This window comes from Arachis stenosperma, chromosome 6 (assembly GCF_014773155.1).
Source record: "Arachis stenosperma cultivar V10309 chromosome 6, arast.V10309.gnm1.PFL2, whole genome shotgun sequence".
Lineage (NCBI taxonomy): Eukaryota > Viridiplantae > Streptophyta > Magnoliopsida > Fabales > Fabaceae > Arachis > Arachis stenosperma.
Genome location: NC_080382.1, coordinates 57135655 through 57159543, shown reverse-complemented (window position 1 = coordinate 57159543; position 23889 = coordinate 57135655). Strand labels below are relative to the sequence as shown.

General features: G+C 38.8%; 1 non-coding gene across 1 annotated transcript; it reads left to right on the top strand.

Annotated features, from left to right (window-relative positions):
- Positions 1-5094: 5094 nt before the first annotated feature.
- On the top strand, positions 5095-5202 carry LOC130937404 (small nucleolar RNA R71). The gene has a single exon (XR_009068626.1). It is a non-coding gene; the product is annotated as a small nucleolar RNA R71 (small nucleolar RNA).
- The last annotated feature ends 18687 nt before the right edge of the window (positions 5203-23889 follow it).

Sequence of the window (23889 nt, the reverse complement as noted above, 5' to 3'; positions counted from 1 at the left end):
GAGAGGAGCTACAAAGGCAAGGAAGAGACATAGAGGAGCTCAAGAGCACCATTAGTTCTTCAAGAGGAGGAAGACGTCACCCTCACTAAGGTGGACTCATTCCTTAATCTCCGTGTCTATTTATTTTTCTATTTTTGATTTTTATGCTTGATGTTCTATCTATGTTTGTGTCTTCACTACATGATCATTAATGTCTATTGTCTATGTCTTAAAGCTATGAATAACTCCATGAATTCTTCACCTCTCTTAAATGAAAAATGTGCTTAATTACAAAAGAACAAAAAGTACTTGGATTTCAAATTTTATCTTGAAACTAGTTTAATTATTTTGATGTAGTGGCAACACTTTTTATTTTCTGAATGAATGCTTAAATAGTGCATATTTTTTATCTTGTTGTTTATGAATGTTAAAATTGTTGGCTCTTGAAAGAATGATGACCAAAGAGAAATGTTATTGATAATCTGAAAAATCATGAAATCGATTCTTGAAGCAAGAAAAAGCATTGAATGAGAAAGCTTGTGAAAAAAAAATTAGTGAAAAAAAAGAAAAAAAAGAAGAAGGGAAAGAAAAAGAAAAAGCAAGCAGAAAAAGCCAATAGCCCTTTAAACTAAAAGGCAAGGGTAAAAAGGATACAAGGCTTTGAGCATTAATGGATAGGAGGGCCCAAGAAAATAAAATCCAGTCCTAAGCGGCTAAATCAAGCTGTACCTAACCATGTGCTTGTGGCATACAGGTCTAAGTGGAAAGCTTGAGACTGAGTGGTTAAAGTTGTGATCCAAAGCAAAAGAGTGTGCTTAAGAACTCTGGACACCTCTAACTGGGGACTTTAGCAAAGCTGAGTCACAATCTGAAAAGGTTCACCCAGTTATGTGTCTGTGGCATTTATGTATCCGGTGGTAATACTAGAAAACAAAGTGCTTAGGGCCACAGCCAAGACTCATAAAGTAGCTGTGTTCAAGAATCATCGTACTGAACTAGGAGAATCAATAACACTATCTAAAATTCTGAGTTCCTATAGATGCCAATCATTCTGAATTTTAAAGGAGAAAGTGAGATGCCAAAACTGTTCAGAAGCAAAAAGCTACAAGCCCCACTCATTTAATTAGGACCAAGTTTCATTGATACTGTGGGATTCATTGTATATTCTCTTCTTTTTATCCTATTTTGTTTTCAGTTGCTTAAGGACAAGCAACAATTAAAGTTTGATGTTGTGATGAGCGGATAATTTATACGCTTTTTGGCATTATTTTTATATAATTTTTAGTATGATTTAGTTAGTTTTTAGTATAGTTTTATTAGTTTTTAAGAAAAATTCACATTTCTGGACTTTCTATGAGTTTGTGTGTTTTTCTGTGATTTTAGGTATTTTCTGGCTAAAATTGAGGGACCTGAGCAAAAATCTTATTCAGAGGCTGACAAAGGACTGCAGATGCTGTTGGATTCTGACCTCCCTGCACTCGAAGTGGATTTTCTGGAGCTAAAGAACTTCAAATGGTGCGCTCTCAATTGCGTTGGAAAGTAGACATCAAGGGATTTCTAGCAATATATAATAGTCATGGCGTCAAAACGCCAGCTCTCTACCCTTTTCTGGCGTCAAAATGCCATAACTGGCATAAAAGTTGGAGTTAAATGCCCAAACTGGTACCAAAGCTGGTGTTTAACTCCAAGGAAGACTTCTACACGTGAAAGCTTCAATGCTCAGCCCAAGCACACACCAAGTGAGCCCGGAAGTGGATATCTGCATCATTTACCTATTTCTGTAAACCCCCTAGTAGCTAATTTTTTTTCGCTACCTTTTTTTTCACTGCTTTTTCTTGCTTCAAGAATTAATTTCATGATTTTTCAATAACTATTCTCTTTGATCATCATTCTTTTAAGAGCCAACAATTTTAACATTCATAAACAACAAGATCAAAAATATGCATTGTTCAAGCATTCATTCAAAGAACAAAAAGTATTGCCACTACATCAAAATAATTAAACTAGTTTCAAGATAAGATTTAAAATCCAAGTACTTATTGTTCTTTTGTAATTAAGCACATTTTTCATTTAAGAGAGGTGAAGGATTCATGGGGTTATTCATAGCTTTAAGACATAGACTCTAGACACTAATGATCATGTAGTGAAGACACAAACATAGATAGAACATACAGCCTAAAAATCGAAAACAGAAAAATAAATAGACAAGGAGATTAAGGAATAAGTCCACCTTAGTGAGGGTGGCGTCTTCCTCCTCTTGAAGAAATAATGGTGCTCTTGAGCTCCTCTATGTCTCCTCCTTGCCTTTGTTGCTTCATCTCTAGTGATTTTGGTGCTCCTATCCTTAGTTGCTCCCAATAGTTGTGTGGAGGAAAATGTATCTTTTGAGGCATCTCAGAGATTTCTTGGTGAGGGAATTCCTCATGCTCTTGTTGAGGTCCATGAGTGGGCTCTCTTATTGTGCAGTCAAATGCTCTACTACTGTGCTATGGACCCTTGAGATGAATCTCTCCATCTCCCATGACTTAGAGGTGGAGGCAGTTGCCTTCCCTTTCCTCTTTCTAGAGGTTTTTCTGGCCTTAGGTACCATAAATGGTTATGGAAAAACAAAAAGCAATGCTTTTACCACACCAAACTTAAAATATTTGCTCGTCCTCGAGCAAAAGATGAAAGAAAGATGTAGAAGAAGAAGAAAATAGAGGAGATTGAACGTGTATGTGTTTCGGCCAAGGGGAGGGAAAGGTGTGTATGATGTGTGAAAATGAAGGAATGAAGATGGGTATTTATTTGAAAAGGGAAGGAAAGTGGCCGAAAGGTTTGGGTGGGTTTGGGAGGGAAATGGTTTTGAATTTTGAAGGTGGGTGGGGGTTTTTGGGGAAGAGTTAAGAAAGTGATTGGTGAAGGGTATTTGGGAAAGAGTGTTGTAGAAGGGTGTGAAGAGGAGAGAGAGTGAGTTGAGGTTGGTGGGGATCCTGTGGGGTCCACAGATCCTAAGGGGTCAAGGAATTCTTCATCCCTTCTCCAATTAGGTGTTCAAAACGTCTTAGAGTGCAATTCTGGCGTTTAAATGCCAGTTTGCTGCCCTGTTCTGGCGTTTAAACGCCAGCTTTCCTTCTTGTTCTGGCGTCTAAATGCCAGTTTGTTGGCCTGTTCTGGCATTTAAACACCAGTTTGGTGCCCTATTCTGGCGTTTAAAGGCCCAGAAAGGTGCCAGATTGGGCGTTTAAACGCCCATTTTGCTACCCATACTGGCGTTTAAACGCCAGTAAGTCCTTCCTCTAGCGTGTGCTATTTTCAATGCTATTTTTGATTTTTTTTGTAATTGTCTTTGTGACTTCACATGATCATCAACCTAAAAGAAAACAAATAATATAGATAAAATTAAAATAAAATTGGGTTGCCTCCCATTAAGCGCTTCTTTAATGTCAATAGCTTGACAGTGAGCTCTCATGGAGCCTCACAGATGATCAGAGTATGGTTGAGATCTCTCAACACCAAACTTAGAGTTTGGCTGTGGCCTCCAACACCAAACTTAGAGTTTGAATGTGGGGGCTCTGTTTGACTCTATATTGGGAGAAGCTCTTCATGCATACTCCCCATGGTTACAGATGGAGAGCCTTGAGTCTTTACTACAAGGCATTCTTCATTCACATGAAGGATCAACTCTTCTCTGTCAACATCAATTACAGCTCTTGCTGTGGCTAGGAAGGGTCTTCCAAGGATGATGGATTCATCCTCATCCCTCCTAGTGTCTAGGATTATGAAATCCACAGGGAAGTAAAGGCCTTCAACCTTCACTAGCACATCCTCTACTAGTCCATAAGCCCTTTTCATAGATTTATCTGCCATCTCCAATGAGAATGTGGCAGCCTGTACCTCATAGATTCCCAGTCTCTCTATTACAGAGAGGGGCATCATGATTATCCCTGACCCCAGGTCACACAGAGCTTTTTCAAAGGTCATGGTGCCTATGGTACAGGGTATTAAGAATTTACCAGGATCCTGTTTCTTTTGAGGTAAATTTTGCTGAACCAATGTATTCAGTTCATTGGTGAGCAAAGAAGGCTCTTCCTCCCAAGTCTCATTACCAAATAGCTTGGCATTCAGCTTCATGATTGCTCCTAAATATTGGGTAACTTGCCCTTCAACAATGTCTTCATCCTCTTCAGAAGATGAATAGTTATCAGAGCTAATGAATGGTAAAAGGAGGTCCAAGGGAATCTCTATGGTCTCTGTATGAGCCTCAGATTCCTTTGTTTCCTCATTAGGGGATTCCGTACTGACCATTGGACGTCCCCTGAGGTCTTCCTCATTGGAATTCACGTCCTCCTCCTCCTCCAAGGTTTCGGCCATATTGATTATATCAATGGCCTTGCACTCTCCTTTGGAATTCTCTTCTGTATTGCTTGGGAGAGTGCTAGGAGGAGTTTTAGTAACCCTTTTACTCAGCTGGCCCACTTGTGCCTCCAAATTTCTAATGGAGGATCTTGTTTCAGTCATGAAACTAAGAGTGGCCTTAGATAGATAAGAGACTATGTTTGCTAAGCTAGAAGGATTCTGCTCAGAATGCTCTGTCTGTTGCTGAGATGATGATGGGAAAGGTTTGCTATTGCTAAACCCGTTTCTTCCACCATTGTTATTATTGAAGCCTTTCTTCTATTGATCCTTCCATGAAAAATTTGGATAATTTTTCCATGAAGGATTATAGGTGTTGCCAAAGGCTTCACCCATGTGATTCACCTCTGCCATTGCAGGGTTCTCAAGATCATAAGCTTCTTCTTCAGAAGATGCTTCTTTAGTACTGTTGGATGCATTTTGCAATCCATTCAGACTCTGAGAGATCATATTGACTTGTTCGGTCAATATTTTGTTCTGAGCCAGTATGGCATTCAGAGCATCAATTTCAAGAACTCCTCTCTTTCGAGGCGTCCCATTACTCATAGGATTCCTCTCAGAGGTATACATGAACTGGTTATTTGCAACCATTTCAATAAGTTACTGAGCTTCTGCAAGCGTTTTCTTTAGGTGAATGGATCCACCTGCAGAATGGTCTAGTGACATCTTGGAAACTTCAGACAGACCATCATAGAATATATCTAATGTGGTCCATTCTGAAAGCATGTCAGAAGGACACTTTTTGGTCAATTGCTTATATCTTTCCCAAGCTTCATAAAGGGATTCACCTTCTTTCTGTCTGAAGGTTTGAACATCTCCTCTAAGCTTGCTCAGCTTTTGAAGAGGAAAGAACTTGGCTAAAAAAGCTGTGACCAGCTTATCCCAAGAGTCCAGGCTATCTCAGGGTTGTGAGTCCAACCATGTTCTAGCTCTGTCCCTTATAGGAAAAGGGAAAAGCATAAGCTTGTAGACCTCAGGATCAACTCCATTGGTCTTAACAGTATCACAGATCTGCAAGAACTCAGTTCAGAACTGATAAGGGTCTTCTGACGGAAGTCCATGAAACTTGCAGTTCTGTTGCAGTAGAAAAACTAATTGAGGCTTTAGCTCAAAATTATTTGCTCCTATGGCAGGGATTGAGATGCTTCTTCCATAAAAGTTGGAAGTTGGTGTAGTAAAATCACCAAGCATCTTCCTTGCATTGTTGTTTGGTTCGGCCATAATTGTTTCTCTTGCTGCTTCCTTTTCGAAAATTTTAGTGAGTTCCTCTTCAAAGTTTTGTGCTTTAGCTGCTCTTAGCTTCTTCTTCAGAGTACTTTCAGGTTCAGGATCAGCTTCAACAAGTATGCCTTTATCTTTGTTCCTGCTCATATGAAAGAGAAGAAGACAAAGAAAATATGGAATCCTCTATGTCACAGTATAGAGATTCCTTGAGGTGTCAGAGGAAAACAAGAATGGAAGAATGATGTAGGTAAGGAAGAATTCGAACATTCAAAGAGAGATGGAGTTCGAATTGACAATGGAGTTGGAATCTTAGTGTTTAAATAGAAAAAGATGAGAGAGGGGAAGAAATTTTTGAAAATTAAAATTTAATATAATTAGTTAATTAAAAGGGATTTTAAAAAAAGGTTAATATTTTTCAAAAATTAAGAGTGAAAAGGTGGTTTTGAAAAAGATACGAGATAAATTTGAAAAAGATAAGAAGTTAGAGCAAGATTTTGAAATCAAGGGTTTTTAAAAAAAAGATATGATTTGAAAAAGATATTTTTGAAGAACAAATTAAAAAGATTTGATTTTTAAAATTAATGACTTGATTAACAAAAAACTAAAAGATATGATTCTAAATTTCGAATATTGAATCTCTCTTAACAAGAAAGTAACAAACTTCAAATTTTTTAATCAAGATTTTTTGAAAATATGAGGAAAAGATTTGATTTTTGAAAAAGATATGTTTGAAAAGATATGATTTTGAAAAAGATATGATTGAAAATACTTGATTTGAAAAAGATTTGATTTTGAAAAAAATATGAAGATTTGAGAAAGATTTGATTTGAAAACAAAATTCCTCTCCTTGTGTCATCCTGGCGTTAAACGCCCAGGAGCTGCATGTTTTGGGCGTTTAACGCCCAATTGCTGCATGGTTTGGGCATTTAAACGCTAGTTTTCTTTCTTCACTGGGCGTTTTGACCGCCCAGTTTTTCTTTGTAATTCCTCTGCTTTATGTTCTTGGATCTTCATTTTGCTAAATCCATTATTCAAGAAGAGATGTTTTCAATTTTGAAAAACAACAAAATGAGTCAAAACATATAATTCTTGGATCAAAACACAAGATATATGCAAGAACATTATGAACGTCAAGATGAACACCAAGAACAATCTTGAAGATCAAGATGAACATCAAGAACTCAGTTTTCTTAATGAAAGAAAACATGGAGGACACCAAACTTAGAACTTTCTCAAGTTTGGGCCATATGAATGCATGAATGCATATGTAGAACATCATGCAGTGCAAATCAATAAATCATGAAGATCAAACAAGGCAATTCATCAAGAACGGCTTGAAGATCATCAAGAACACAATGTATGTGTTTCGAAAATTGCAAGACAATTGAAATCATGCAATTGACACCAAACTTAAAATTTGGCCCTAGATTCAAACAAGAACCATGAAATATTTTTAGTTTTTATGATTTTATGAAATTTTTTTGTATTTTTCGAATAATATTTTGGAAAAACGAAAAAGAAGAAAAATTTTAAAAGATTTTTGAAAACTTTTTTAAAACAAAATAAGAAGAAAATTACCTAATCTGAGCAACAAGATGAACCGTCAGTTGTCCAAACTCGAACAATCCCCAGCAACGGTGCCAAAAACTTGGTGCACGAAATTGTGTTCTCTAACAATGGTGCTTAACTTGGTATGCGTGTTCATAATCTCAACACTTTCTTCACAACTCCGCACAACTAACTAGCAAGTGCACTGGGTCGTCCAAATAATAAACCTTACGTGAGTAAGGGTCGATCCCATGAAGATTGTCGGCTTGAAGCAAGCGATGGTCACCTTGTAAATCTCAGTCAGGCGGATTAAAATGGTTATGGAGTTTGATAATTAAAATATAAATAAACATAAAATAAAGATAGAGATACTTATGTAAATTATTGGTGGGAATTTTAGATAAGCGTATGGAGATGCATTGTTCCTTTTAAATCTCTGCTTTCCTACCGCCTTCACCCAATCCTTCATACTCCTTTCTATGGCAAGCTGTATGTAGGGCGTCACCGTCGTCAATGGCTACTTCCCATCCTCTCAGTGAAAAAGGTCCTCTACGGTTTCCCGCATGGCTAATCAGCTGTTTGTTCTCGATCATGTAGGAATAGGATTTACTATCCTTTTGCGTCTGTCACTACGCCCAACATTCACGAGTTTGAAGCTCGTCATAGTCATCCCTTCCCAGATCCTACTCGGAATACCACAGACAAGGTTTAGACTTTTTGGATCTCAGGAATGGCCGCCAATGGATTCTAGCTTATACCACAAAGACTCTGATCTCAAGGAATTGAAGGCTCTGTTGTCAGGAGAGGCAATCAAACGCATGGACCAGGAATCCAAGAGATACACACTCTAGCTTTCGCAGGTAGAACAGAAGTGTTTGTCAGGCAAGCGTTTATGAGTGAGAATGGTGATGAGTGTCACAGATCATCACATTCATTAGGTTGAAGTGCGAATGAATATCTTAGAATAAAAATAAGCATGAATTGAACAAAAAACAGTAGTAATTGCATTAATACTTGAGGAACAGCAGAGCTCCACACCTTAATCTATGGTGTGTAGAAACTCCACCATTGAAAATACATAAGAACAAGGTCTAGGCATGGGCGAATGGCCAGCCTCCCCAATGTCTAAGGAAAACGTTCCAAAGATGTCAAATTCCAAAGATGTCAAATACAATAGTAAAAGGACCTATTTATAATGAAACTAACTACTAGGGTTTACAAAAATAGGTAAAAAATGCAGAAATCCACTTCCGGGCCCACTTGGTGTGTGCTTGGGATGAGCATTGAAGTTTTCATGTGTAAAAGGCTTCCTTGGAGTTAAACACCAGCTTTGGTGCCAGTTTGGGCGTTTAACTCTAACTTTTATGCCAATTCTGGCATTTTGACGCCAGAAAAGGGCAGAGAGCTGGCGTTTTGACGCCATTTTACATCATCAAAACTCACGCAAAGTATGAACTATTATATTTTGTTGGAAAGCCCTGGATGTCTACTTTCAAACGCAATTGAGAGCGCGCCATTTGGAGTTCTGTAGCTCCAGAAAATCCACTTCAAGTGCAGGGAGGTCAGAATCCAACAGCATCTGCAGTCCTTTGTTAGCCTCTGAATCAGATTTTTGCTCAGGTCCCTCAATTTCAGCCAGAAAATACCTGAAATCACAGAAAAATACACAAACTTATAGTAAAGTCCAGAAACGTGAATTTTGCTTAAAAACTAATAAAAATATACTAAAAACTAACTAAATCATACTAAAAACTATATAAAAACAATGCCAAAAAGCGTATAAATTATCCGCTCATCAATGACCCTGGGGGATTCTTCATCTACTTCTATGGGAATCATTACCTCCATGCCATAGGCAAGTCGGAAAGGTGATTCTTGTGGAGTGTGGTGTGGTCATAATACTTGAGCGACTTCGTCGGCCCAAGCTCCTTTTGCATCTTGTAGTCAGTGTTTTAACCCGGCCAATACGACTTTGCTTAATGCTTCGACTTGTCCATTGGCCCGAGGATGCTCTACCGAGGTGAACTGCTACCTAATTTTTAGGTCAGCCACCAATTTACTGAAACTTAAGTCGGTAAATTGGGTTCTGTTGTCTGTGGTGATGGAGTGGAGAACTCCAAACCTTGTGACAATGTTCTTGTATAAGAACCTTTGACTTTTTTAAGCTGTGATAGTGGCTAAGGGCTCTGCCGCAATCCACTTGGTGAAGTAGTTGACCCCTACTATGATGTATATAACTTGGCCTGGGCCTTGTGGGAATGGTCCGAGCAGATCAAGTCCCCATTTTGTGAGTGGCTAAGGTTAAGTAATGCTGATGAGCTCTTCAGAAGGTGCAACATGGAAGATAGCATGTTTCTGATAAAGTTGGTATGTTTTGACAAACTCGGCCCCTTCCCTTTGTAAAGTCAGTCAAAAGAAGCCAATTCAGATTACTTTCTTGGCAAGGGCCCGAGCACCTAGATGGTTTCCGCACATGCCATTGTGGACGTTCTCTAAGACTTCCTTTGTGTTCGAGGTCGGGATGCATTTTAAGAGGGGTGTTGAAATCCCGCTTTTGTATAAGACATCATGGACCAACGTGTAGTTTTATACTTCTTTTATGAACCTTTCGGCCTCCTTTTCCCCTGTAGGAAGGGTCTCAAATTTAAGGTAATTGACTATGGAAGTCATCCACCATAACTGTTGATTGGATATAGTTAGTACTTCCTCCTCTTTTGAAATCGATGGAGACTGTAGAGTCTCTTAGATGAGACCTCTGTTATTGCCCCTGGCTAGGTGCTGGCTAGCTTTTGAAAGGGCATCTACTCAGGCATTGTATTCCCGGGCTATATGTCAGACCTCACTTTCTTTAAAGTATGTGAGCTCTTCTTGGGTTTTGTTCGGGTACCACTTCATGGTGGGGTCTTTGGCCTGATAATTCTCGTTGATTTAGAAAGTGATTACTTGCAAATTGCTAAAAGCTGTTATTTTCTCTACTCTAACTTCTTTAGCCAGCTTCATGCCAGGCAGTAAGGCTTCGTATTCTGCTTGGTTGTAGGAGGCAAGGAATTCGAACTTCAAGGATAGCTCTATCCGCGTTCTTTTATCACTTTCTAGTATGATGCCTGCTCCACATCCAGCTTTGTTCGACAAACCGTCTAAATACAGGCTCCATATGATGGGCGCCCCTGGGCTGTCGGTGTATTCAGTGATGAAGTCAGCCATATATTGTTATTTGAAGGCTATCCGAGGTTCGTACCTGAGGTTAAACTCGAACAGTTCCACTGCCCATTATAGGATCCTTCCTGCTAGGTCTGTCTATTGTAGAATGTACTTCATTGGTTGATTAGTGCGAACCCTAATAGTGTGAGCTTGGAAGTTGGGACGGAGCCTTCGGGATGTAAGAATAAGGGCATAAGCAAATTTTTCTATTTTTTGATAGTTCAGCTCGGCCCCTTGCAAGGCATTGCTGACGAAGTAAATGGGTTGCTGCTCTCTTCTATTTTCTCGGATCGGCGCTGAGGCTATTACTCGACTTCCAACGAACAGATATAGCATGAGCTCTTCTTCTTTGGTAGCTCGGGTAAGAATGGGTGGTTGTCCTAAGAATGCCTTGAAGTCTTGAAAGGCTTGTTTGCATTCTGGGGTCCACTCGAATTGTTTGCCTTTTCTCAGGATTGAATAAAAGGGAAATGACTTTAAGGCTGATCCGGCTAAGAATCTGGATAGGGCTGCTAGCCTTCCATTCAGTTGTTGTACCTCTTTAATGCAGGTTGGGATTTTCATGTCGAGTATAACCCAGAATTTATCTGGGTTTGCTTCTTTGCCTTTTTGGGTCAGCATGAACCCTAAGAAGTTTCCATCTTCTACTGCAAAGGTATATTTTGTGGGATTTAGTCTCATCTCGTACTTTCGTATAGTGGAAAACACTTCAGAGAGGTCGGACAGTAATGTGTCGTCTTCTTGAGTTTTGACAAGCCTGTTGTCCACGTAAACTTCAATCAGTTTTCCTATGTGGGTGGAGAATACCTTATTCATCAGTCGTTGGTATGTAGCCCCTATGTTCTTTAACCCGAATGGAATTACTACGTAATAGTATTTTGCTTTTGGGGTTATGAATGAGGTCTTTTCTTGATCAAGTTTGTGCATCGGAATTTGATTTTATCCCGAGTAGGCATCCATGAAAGAGTGGTATCTGTAACCTGATGCCGAATCGACTAGTGCGTCGATGTTGGGAAGAGGATAAAGATCTTTAGGACAAGCTTTGTTGAGGTCAGTGTAATCGACACACAATCTCTATTTCCCATTTTGCTTTTTTACCAACATAATGTTGGCTACCCAAAGTGGGTATTTCACCTCCCGTATGAATCCTTCTTCCAGGAGGGCCCGTACTTGTTCCTCCTTGACCCGTGTCCGCTAGGGTTTGAGCTTACTGCGTTTCTACTAAACAGGTCAAGAACCAGGATATACAGCCAACTTATGGCACATCAGGTCGAGGTCTATACCGGGCAAATCAGAACCTTTCAAGTGAAGCGGTCGGAGTTCTTCCTGAGTAAGTCAATGAGTTATTTTTTTTAGGTTTTCTGTTAAGTTTGCCCCTATGCTTGTTGTTTTGTCAGGGGAGTTTCCAATCTGGACCTCTTCGATTTCGCCTTCGGGTTGGGGACATAGTTCTTCATGAAATCGGGTACTCCCTAATTTGGTAGTGTTGACTTCCTTTCCACCTGAGTTAGCTTTCAAGCTAAGGCTCTCTTATAGCATTTTCTTGCGAGTTTTTGGTCCCCTTTTATAGTAGCAATTCCTTCAGTCGTGGAGAACTTCATACAAAGATGAGGAGTGGAGACGACGGTAGCAGGCCTACTTAAGGTTGTCCGACCTCTTAAGGCATTGTAGGCCGAGTTTACATCGACTACGATGTAGTCGATGCTTAAGGTCCTTGACTGTGCACCCTTTCTGAAGGTAGTGTATAGCGAGATATATGCGGGAGGTTGGATTGGGGTGTCCTCTTATCCGAACAAGCTGTTAGGGTATGCCTTTAGGTCTTTTGTTTCTAGTTTAAGCTTGTCGAAGGCAGACTTAAACAGAATATCAGCTGCGCTTCCTTGATCTATCAAGGTACGGTGGAGGTTTGCATTAGCTAGGGTCATTGTTATCACTACAGGGTCATCGTGTCCAGGTAGTAGACCCTGTGCGTCTTCTTTTGTGAAAGAAATGATTGGTAGGTCGGTCTGTTGACTACTTTCCCCGACTTGGTACACCTCTTTGAGGTGTCTTTTCCACGAGGATTTTGTCATTCCTCCCCCTGCGAATCCTTCGTTATTTATATGGATATGTCGCTCCGGGGTGTGCGGAGGGCGTTGTTGTAGTCTTTCTTTTTCTTCCCTTCTTTTCTTCCTCGGGTCGTCCGACCTTTTTGCTAGATATCTGTCGAGCCGGCCCTCTCAAGCCAGCTTTTCTATGACATTTTTCAGTTCATAGAATTCGTTGGTGGGGTGTCCATAGAGTTTGTGGAATTCCCAGTATTCGGTTTGACTTCCTGTTTTCTTGTGTTTGATCGGACGTGGACGTGGATTTTCTCTATATGGCAAATTTCTTTGTAGACGTCCACCAGGGAAACCTTGAGAGGAGTGTAATTGTGGTATTTTCTTGGGCTCCCGTTCTCTATCTCGAGGTGAGTATGGTAGATTAGACTTTGAAGAGGGTTCTCTTAGTCTAGAATTTTCTTCCATGTTGATGTATTTTTTGCCCTCTCATGTACCTCATTTAAGGAAGATGGGTGTCACTTGGATATGGACTGGCTGAATGGCCCTTCTTTCAGGTCGTTGTTTTATTCCTAGCAAGCATTGTTGGGGGCATGCTTCAGTTGGCAGGTTATGGATTTCCAAGCAACCATTATTGAATCTTTTCATGTAGTCCCAGAGACTTTCCTTGTCTCCTTGTTTTATTCCTAGAAAGCTCGGGACGTGCTTTATTTTATCCTTCTGAATGGAGAATCTAATCATGAATTTCCTGGCCAGGTCGTCGAAACAGGAGACCGACCTTGGGGGCAAGCCATCGAACCACTTTATCACAACCTTTGTTAAGGTGATCGGGAAGGCTTTGCATCAAGTTGCATCAGAAGCGTCGGCCAGATACATATTGCTTCTGAAGTTACTAAGGTGGTGGCTCGGGTCGGACGTCCTGTCGTAGAGGTCCATGTCCGGTGACTTGAAATTTCTAGGAACCTTAGCCTTTATGATCTCTTCTGTCAATGGATCTTGTCCTCCTAAAGGGCTTTTGTCCCACCCGGACCTTGTAGTCCAGGTTCAGAGGTCTGTCTCCATCTTCTGGAGTTTCTCTTCTAGCTCCCTATGCCTCCTTACCTCTCTTCTCAATTCCTGTTCAACTTCTCGCTGTCGCTCGGCTTCGTGTTTGAGCTGTCTCAAACGATCTTGCTGTCCATGAACCATTCTCAGTATTTCAACCGTTTAGGGGTGTTTTGCCCCTTTGGGATGCGTGTGTCAGAATGAATTTTCATCGAATGAGGGTTTTCAGGGGGTGTCTCCCCGTGGGGTTCCTGTGTGCGTTGTGGTATAGGGGTGGTGCGGGAAAATTGAATTTTCCACAACTCAATCGGCAAGTGCACCAGGTCATCCAAGTAATGCCTCAAGTGAGTGAGGGTCGAATCCCACGAGGATTGCCGGATTGAGCAAGCTGTGGTTATCTTGGAGATTTTAGTCAGGCGAATAGAAAGGTAGTTTTGATTGTTGTAGACGCATAAACAAACAATATCAAAAGCAATAAATGGATAGGATAAAGACAGTAATTAGCAGTAGTTAAGGCTTCAGAGGTGCTTCTTCTTCTGAATTAACACGTCATTCTCTATACTTCAACGATGAATGATTCCTCCAATGGCAAGACTGTATGTGATTAAGCCATGGGTTGTGGTAATTAATCTCCTCAGGTCTAGACCAAGCATCCAAATGGACTAGATCAATCTCGGAGATGGTGAAGCGCACACAAGTCAATCTGTTTGTTGACCCTTGATGATCGGATTTTTTATGGTTTAGAATTTCACAAATGAATTCTCGTTGTAAGTATAGTTTCTAAACCAACATAGAATCCTTTCATACAACATTTGGTTGTCACAAGTAACAAACCCCTATAAAAAAAACCGAAGTATTCAAACCTCGGGTCGTCTCTCAAAGGAATTGCATGGAAGTGTTCTTGTTATTTGTTATGGACACGTATATTTTGGGGTTTTTAAGATAAGAAACTAGAAATGTAAATTGGAAGAATTAAAGAAATAACAAATAAAGCTCTTGGAAAGGTATGAGAACTAGAAGTCCGATTCTCATTCTCCTCATCAATTGTGATGACAAATGCCCATTGCTCACACTTAGTCAACCTCTACATATGAAGGAAAGTTAAGTGGATAAATCAATTTCATTCCTCAAGTCCTAGTCAACTCCTAAGGAAAGACTAGCTTTAGTGGAATTCAAATCAACTAGCAACTTCTAATTATCAATCAATAAAAGCATTGGATAACTCAAGAGTCACTAATTACTCAACCTAAGCCAAGAAGAGAAAAAATCTACTCTAACATCCTTCCAAACATTTTATCAAACACTTGGGAGGCATAAAATAAAAGCATAGAAAAGTAATAGGAGAACATTAAATCTAAACCACCAACTATAAATATAAATGAGGACAAATGAAGGAAGAAGCAATAAACATAAAATATCTCAACTTGCTTTAATAAGAAATTGAATCTAACATGGAGTTCATAAACCAAATTGGAGAAATAAACAACTCAACAAGAGAAATAAATAAACTAAATTACTAGAACAATTAAAGTAGAAGAAACCTAAATTGAAGAAAGGTAGAATTATGAAATTGAGAAGCAATAAACCTAAAAACCTAAAACCTAGAGAGAGGAGAGAGGAGAGAGCCTCTCTCTAGAAAATTACATCTAGACAATAAAATTATGTGAATGAGAAGTGTATGAGTGATTTCCCCACTCTCCAGCCTCTAATCTGTGTTTTTCGGGCATGAAACTGGGCCAAAAATAGCCCAGAAATCGCTCCCAACAATTTCTGATACGTCCAACACGTGGCTCTGTCACGCGTACGTGTCGCCCACGCGTACGCGTCGCTGAACTATCGCAAGGTCACGCGTACGCGTGATCCACGCGTGCGCGTCACCTAATTGCATGGTAACTATAGCAAATTGCATATCATTTTGAAGCCCCGTATGTTAGCTTTCCAACGCAACTGAGACCGCCTCATTCGCACCTCTGTAGCTCAAGTTATAGTCCATTTAGTACGAAGAGGTCAGGGTTGATAGCTTAGCAATTCCTTCAATTTCTTGTACTCCTTCCACTTTTGCATGCTTCCTTTCCATCCTCTAAACCATTCTTGCCCTATAATCCCTGAAATCACTTAACACACATATCAAAGCATCGAATGGTAATAAGAGAGGATTAAAATTAACAAATTTAGGGCCAAAGAAGCATGTTTTTAGTCATAGCACAAAATTAGGAAGGAAAATGTAAAACATGCGAATTCAATGAATAAGTGTGAGAATAATGGATAAAATCTACTAAATTAAGCACAAGATAAACTGTAAAATAGCGGTTTATCAATCTCCCCACACTTAAACATTAGCATGTCCTCATGCTAAGCTCAAGAGAAACTATAAAAAAGTGAAAAGTAATGGTAGAATGTATGAAATGTAACCTATCTATATGAATGCAACTAAATGTGAAACGCTTCTACCTACTTGATTAAAAGTAAATAAATCTTTTAAGAACAAATATGAACTGGATTTCACTAATTCAAATCATAAAAATGAAGTACAAATAGACTTGCAAGAAGAAGATAGCTCATGAAAGCCAGGAATAAAGAATCGAGCATCGAACCCTCACTCGAAGTGTATACACTCTAATCGCTTAGGTGTTTAAGGTTCGATTCTCTCAATTCTCTACTAAGCTTGCTTTCTAAGACTTGCTCTTCATCTAACAATCAACAAAAATTTAATGCACAAATACACATATCAAGAGGTCTTTTAAGTGTTGTAATAGGGTTATGGTAAAGGTAGGATTGTATTTGGTTAAGCGGACTAAAATCTGAATCCTTGATTAACCCAAACTTTTCATCTAACTTGAGACAGTCCATGTAATCACAATACAAAATCTAACTACCCATTAACTATATTTTCCACATATTCATTGCTATCACCATATACTTTGGGGCATCTTGTCCCCTTTTATTATTTGCTCTTTTTTTTTTCTTTTTTTTCCTCAATGCATATGATTAAGGTATTGAATACAAGAATATATTATCAACTATTTTTTTTCACATTTTCACCAAAAATATACAATATACCCAATTTCCAAACCAAATGCTCCCAAACCGATTTCTCCACACTTAAATCATGAGCACTCTCACTAGTCTAAGCTAGCCAAGGATTCAAATTAAGGACATTATTATTTTCCACATAGAGTTAGTGATGAGCTGAAGTAAAGAACAAATGGGTAAAATAGGCTCAACTTTGGTTTGCAAAGGATAATGAAAAGGTTAAGGCCATATGGGTAAGTGAGCTATAGTGAACAAAGGCCTCAATCATATAAGTGCATGCATACATCAAACAATGAAAATATAGAATTAAGCAAGACGAAGATCACAATTTTAGAAAGAACAACACACACCAAAATTAAAATATTGGTTGATAAAATATAACCAATCAATTAGGCTCAAAATCTCACTGGTTTTGTGTGCTTGAGCTCTAAAACCATGTTCCAAAAAAAATTTCTTCAAAGAAGTTTAGCAAAAATTTTAATTCAAATTAGTGAAATACCTAAAATAGTTTCTTGAAAAGAAAATCATTACTTCAACCAAGTAGTGGTAAAATATGCACAAAGTCTAACTACAATGCAATCAAACATGCAAATGCAACAACTAACTACAAATAAGAGTAATAATTAGTGTTGAAAAAGAAAATAACTAACCCACGAAAGTCGGTAGCGACCTACCCACACTTAAAGATTGCACCGTCCTCGGTGCATGCAAAGATGTGCAAGTGGACGGGCTGCTACAACTGCGGAGTTCCTTCAAAAGCTTGTGTAGAGTGACTTGTTGTTCGCCCGATTTAGAAGTTTTCCGTTTCCCTTCTTGATGGCCATCCTGAAAGAAGAGATAGAGGAAGAAGAGTAACCCACAAACAAAGATATGTAGACAAATAAGATATAGGTGGGCTAATGCCAAATAATAATGAGGGTCTCAACTATATGGTAGCTACATCATGCAAATGAGAAAACAATATAGGTGAATGGCATGTCAATTATCGCTTGATGCAAGAGGAAAGTCAAAGCATAAGTAAATAAAAAGAATACTCGGAAGCATCAAGTTCAAACAAGAATTGACATAGACAAGATTAGTGATAAGCATGAGAGTATTTGGTCTCATCGTAACTCAATTAAAATGAAGCACAAAAACTAAGAATAAAGAGTTAGAAAGGACTAAAGTACTAATCTTGTGTGTGTGGCACAAAGTGCAAATAGTAAGTAAGAAAGAATGGGTTATGAAAGACAATATAAGTTCATGTCAATGCACAAAGAATACAAGTGTCATAAAAGATTAGCATTGACCTATAAATAATATCACCCAATAATGTAAAACAAGTCACTGAACACCAAAATAATGCAAGAAAGATGCAACAGTTGAATAAGAACAATTAACACCAATGGAAAAATAAGAAACTTAAAAAAAATAACAACATGCACAAAGTTAAAATGCGATGAATGAAAGTATGCACATGCAATGAGTAGAAGAAAATGAAAGAGAATAAGGAGGAGAAGTGAAAGAAATGAAGAAGAAGAAAATAATAAAGGAAGAAGAAAGAAGAAAAGGAGAGAAGAAAGAAGTAGAATGGAAAATAGGAAACAGAGGTGACGCGTGCGCATACATCACGCGTACGCGTGAAAACAGAAATGACCATTCGACACGTAAGCGTCCTCCACGCGTACGCGTGGATTCCCGAAAATGAATAGCGACACGTGAGCGTCAGTCACGCGTACGCGTGACTACTTGGTGCTAAACGCACGATTCCAACACAGTGGCAACCCAACTCTCTGTTAAATTACCACATTTTGCCGATTTTCATGCCACGCGTACGCATCGTCGACGTTTACGCGTGGATGTTAAAAAATGCAGGTGATGCGTACGCGTGAGTCACGCGTACATGTGGGATGGACTGTGCGCCAGGCACCACTCGCGCGCGGTTTAAGCGCAACTTTTTGTTCATTTTTGATAAAGAGCAAACCCCCATGCGACGCGTGCGCGTCATTGACGCTTACGCGTCAAGTGCAAATTTTTTTTTATAGGCAAATATGAAGAATTGAAAAAGGATGACACACATGTAATGAAACAAGGATAAGCAATTAAATAAATAAATAAATAATATAGAAAAGGAAGAGTATAGAATTTCATGTATAGAATTTCACAAATGAATTCTCGTTGCAAGTATAGTTTCTAAACCAACATAGAATCCTTTCATACAAACATTTGGTTGTCACAAGTAACAAACCCCTATAAAATTAAATCGAAGTATTCAAATCTCAGGTCGTCTCTCAAAGGAATTGCAAGGAAGTGTTCTTGTTATTGGTTATGGACACGTATATTTTGGGATTTTTAAGATAAGAAACAAGATATGTAAATTGCAAGAATTAAGAAATAGCTAATAAAGCTATTGGCAAGGTATGAGAACTAGAAGTCCCATCCTCGTTATCCTCGTCAATTCTGATGACAAATGTCCATTGCTCCCACTTAGTCAACCTCTACCTATGAAGGAAAGTCAAGTGGATAAATCAATTTGATTTCTCAAGTCCTAGTCAACTCCAAAGGAAAGACTAGCTTTAGTGGAATTCAAATAAACTAGAAACTTCTAATTATCAAACAACAAAAGGATTAGATAAGTCAAGAGTCACTAATTACTCAACCTAAGCCAAGAAGAGAAAAATCTACTCTAATATCCTTCCAGGCATTTTATCAAACACTTGGAAGGCATAAAATAAAAGCATAGAAAAGTAATAGGAGAATATTAAATCTAAACAACCAATTGCAAATATAAATGAGGACAAATGAAGGAAGAAGCAATAAACATAAAATACCTCAACTTGCATTAATAAGAAATTGAATCTAACATGGAGTTCATAAACCAAATTGGGGAAATAAACAACTCAACAAGAGAAATAAATAAACCAAAGTACTAGAACAATTAAAGTAGAAGATACCTAAATTGAAGCAAGGTAGAATTCTGAAAGTGAGAAGAAATAAACCTAAAAACGTAAAACCTAGAGAGAGGAAAGAGCCTCTCTCTCTAGAAAACTACATCTAAAACCTAAAATTATGTGAATGAGAAGTGTATGAGTGATTTCCCCACTCTGCAGCCTCTAATCTGTGTTTTTCGGGGTTGAAAATGGGCCAATAATAGCCCAGAAATCGCCCCAAGCGATTTCTGATACGTCCAGCACGTGGCTCTATCACGCGTACACGTCGCCCACGCGTACGTATCGTTGAACTTTCGCAAGGTCACGTGAACACGTGATCCACGCGTGTGCGTTGCCTAACTGCGTGGAAACTATGGCAAATTGCATATCATTTTGAAGCCCCGGATATTAGCTTTCCAACGCATCTAGGGCCGCCTCATTTGGACCTCTGTAGCTCAAGTTATGGTCCATTTAGTACGAAGAGGTCAGGATTGACAGCTTAGCAATTCCTTTAATTTCTTGTATTCCTTCTACTTTTGCATGCTTCCTTTCCATCTTCTAAGCCATTCCTACCATATAAACCCTGAAATCACTTAACACACATATCAAGGCATCAAATGGTAATAAGAGAGGATTAAAATTAGCAAATTTAGGGCCAAAGAAGCATGTTTTCAATCATAGCACAAAATTAGCAAGAAAAATGTAAAACATGCGAATTCAATGAATAAGTATGAGAATAATGGATAAAATCCACTAAATTAAGCACAAGATATACGGTGAAATAGCGGTTTTTCAATCCTACTGAAAACGCCACAGACAAAGTCAGATCTTTTATATCAGAGACTGCTGCTCTTATGGTTCTAGCCCTTAGAGCGAGAAACCTCAATTGCCCCTGACTAACAGGGTTATATGTCACACACCACAATTAATCCAAATAAATCTGTTGGAACTCGTGATGCATCCTCAAGCTATAGCTCAGCACTATTCGGGTCAAGACTCGTAAAGAACTCATGTAGAATCGAGATTCATAAGGATGAAGAATGAATATGCATCATCGAATAGAATCACACATTCATTGGAATAGAAAAGTAATTGTATTAATCCATAAGAACCAGCAGAGCTCCTAACCTTAACCTAGGAGGTTTAGGAGATCATAATTTACAGAGAAACTTAGGTGAAAAGCATGGTATCCGTCCTCCCTCGGAGGCGTGTCTAATTACTCAGTGTTCTCCTCTTTAAATAGGAGATGCTAACCCTAAAAGATCTTAATTTAAAATTGAAAGTACAAAGATATGCGAAACTAAGCTACGGAGTGCTAAAATCCACTTCCGGACCTAATTGGTGAGTGTTTGGGCTGAGCTTGGCATCCAAATTGAGGGACTGGGCATTAAACACCCACTAGGGAGTGTCCATGCTGCTTTCTTGGTCCCTATGTGGCGTTGAACACCAGTTTGGGCGTTCAACTTGGGAGGTTGGTCCTTCTTGGGTGTTGAACACCAGAAAGGAGGTAGTTTAGGCGTTCAACGGCCGTTTTGGGCAGTCCAATCTGAAGAAAAGTATACACCATTATATATTTCTGGAAAGCTCTGGAAGTTACTTTCCAACACCGTTGAGAACACGTCAATTGGAACTCTGTACCTCCAAAAATTCTAATTTGAATGCACGAAGGTCAGATTCGGACAGCATCTGCTATGCTTCCTTACCTTTGAATGAGACTTTGCCAAAACTTGCCAAAATCACCCAAAATTCACGTAAAACAATAAAAAGAAAACATAAAAGCTTAAAGTAGCTTCCAAAAAGTGATTTTTGCATTAAAACCAACTAAAAATAATAAAACTTAACTAAATATACTGGAAACACTAAGAAAATGACATAAAAAAGTGTATAAAATATCCGTTCATCAGAACACCAAACTTAAACTGTTGCTTGTCCTCAAGCAACCAAAAACAAGTAGGACTAAAACAAAGAGAGAGATACAATACGTCTTAAAGTTTTTCAATGAAGCCCAGTTCCAAATGATGAGCAGGGCAAACAGCTCTTTACTTCTGAACAATTTCGGCATCTCATTTTCCTTTGAAGTTCAGAAATATTGACATCTCTTGGAACTAGAATTTGGATGATATTATTGATTCTCTTAGTTTAGCTCTTCTTTATTCTCTTGGAACACAGCTTTTTCTTTTGGTGCTTTGCACCTTTTTTAGCCTAGCCATGACTCTAAGCATTTTGTTTTCCTGTATTACTACTGGATACATAAACGCCACAGGCACTTAACTGGGGGAACTCTTTGGATTCAAATTTAGCTTTGCTTAAATTCCCAGTCAGTGGTGCCCAGAGTTCTTAGGCGTACTCTTTTGCTTTGGATCACGACTTTAACTGCTCTGTCTCAAGCCTTTCACTTGAAACCTTCACACCACAAGCATTTAGTTAGGGATAGCAGCTCATTTGAGCTTTTTAGGCTGATTTTTAACCCTCTTGACCAATGATTCTTAAAGCCTTGGATCCTTGCTCTTTTGATTTTCTTTTATGAGCATTCTTTTTCTTTTTCTTTTTATTATTTTTTTTTTCATTTTTTTGCTGCTTTTTCTTGCTTCAAGAATCAATACTTTTGATTTTTTTCAGAATGTGAATAATACTTCTCTAGATCCTTTATTCTTTCAAGATTTAATACACTCAACTTCAATCTCAATCATGAACTATTAATTCATACATTTAGAAATAAATGCAAGGCCACCACATCAAAACAATTGGATTGATTCACGATAAACTTAAATTTCATGCATCTCACTCTTTCTTTTTCAAAAAAAAAAATTCTTTTAAGCTTGGTGAGGGATACATAGGATATCTTATAACCAAAATAAAGAAAAGTAAATAAAACTAAAAAAGATCAAAATATTGCTTGTGATCATGCTGAAGTTAGATTGGAAGATAGGAAATAAGATAAAGGAAGGGATAACGAAACTTAACCACTTCATTTATAGTGGCTGCTGATGAAGATGATCTACCTTTCTTTAGCATAAACCAAGAGCTTGCTCTATAATACCAAACTTAAAAAGTTTGCTTGTCTCCAATCAAAGGAGACATAGTTCTTGCTATTCTCTCATAGGGTAAGTGGAGTTTGTGTGGGACCCACTGACTGAGAAAGCTGCAAAACTCAAGTTGCCTGTCCCTGCGTGGCATTCAATGCCAGCAGTTGGCATTGAACACCTATTGGAGGCCAAAATGGTGGTGTTGGCTGCTCCATGGAGGGCATTGAACACCCAGCTCTATCCTTGGCTAGCGTTCAATGCCAGGAACACCTCTTAATAGGCATTTAACACCCAAAAGGGGACAAGGGGATGGTACTTTTCAGCTCCTGAATGGGCGTTAGACGCCCATCTTCCTCCTTGTCTGGCATTCAATGCCAGCAAGGGGCTCTCCCCAGGGTGTTCTAGTTTCCCTCTCCGGCATCTCTGTCTCTATCCTAAGTGCTACACATGATCACAAATGTAAAAAGAAAACAAGGAAAAAACTGGAAATTAACTAACAAGAGTTCAAAAAAAAAAAAACAAAAAAAAATAGAAGAAGTAAAAACAATAGTGCTCTACTCATGGTTAGATTGCCTCCCAACAAGCACTCCTTTAATGTCATTATCTTGACACTTGATTATTAACTTTCTTCCTCTTCTTCCATTTGGTTAAAAGAAAAGACACTATGGGAGAAATGTAAAATATTAGTGCCCTCGGATGTGAATCCCTCCAAACAAGCCTTCTCGTGTTGTTATCAGAGTTATTCTCCTTGCTTCTTAGGGTAGGGGTTGGATTGTTTCTCCATCCCCTATGCATCTTCCTCTTGGGATCTTCCTCCCTGGTGGGTAGTGACTACCCAACACCAAACTTAGTTTTGATGTCTGATAAAACTGTATGAGTTTCTTCCAAGGGAGGAGGATTCAGCATTACACTCTACATGTAGGTACCTCCTATGTCAGGGGGTCTTGGAAGTTTAGAAACCTTGAAAACCATGAAGTTTTCATGCAACCTTAGTGCCATTTTTTTCTCTCAACATCTATCAGAGCTCTTATAGTGGTTAGGGATAGTTTTCCTAGAATGATGGAGTCATCTGTTTCTTTTCCCTTGTCAAGCATCACAGAGCTTGCTGGGGGTAATAGCTCTCAAATCATGTCTAGTGGGTTTTCCACTAGCCCATGTGTCTTCCTCAAGGATTGGTCATTTAATTGCAAGGTGATCCTTGTCATTTGTGCCTCTTGGGTTCCCAGTTTCTTCATCACAGATAGAGGTATCAAATTAAAACTTAAGCCAAGATCATACAAGGCTTTTCCAAAAGTGATCTTTCCAATAGTACATAGAATCTGAAAGCTCCCTGGATCTGGCATTTTCCTTGGTAGCTCATTTTGAATTAGTGTACTGTACTTCTTAATAAGTACCTCTATTTTATGTCCCTTTAAAGCATTCTTTTCAGGGGGTAAGCTCTTTACAACCTCAGCAGCAAGAGCATTGATTTGTAGTGTCTTAGAGACTTCC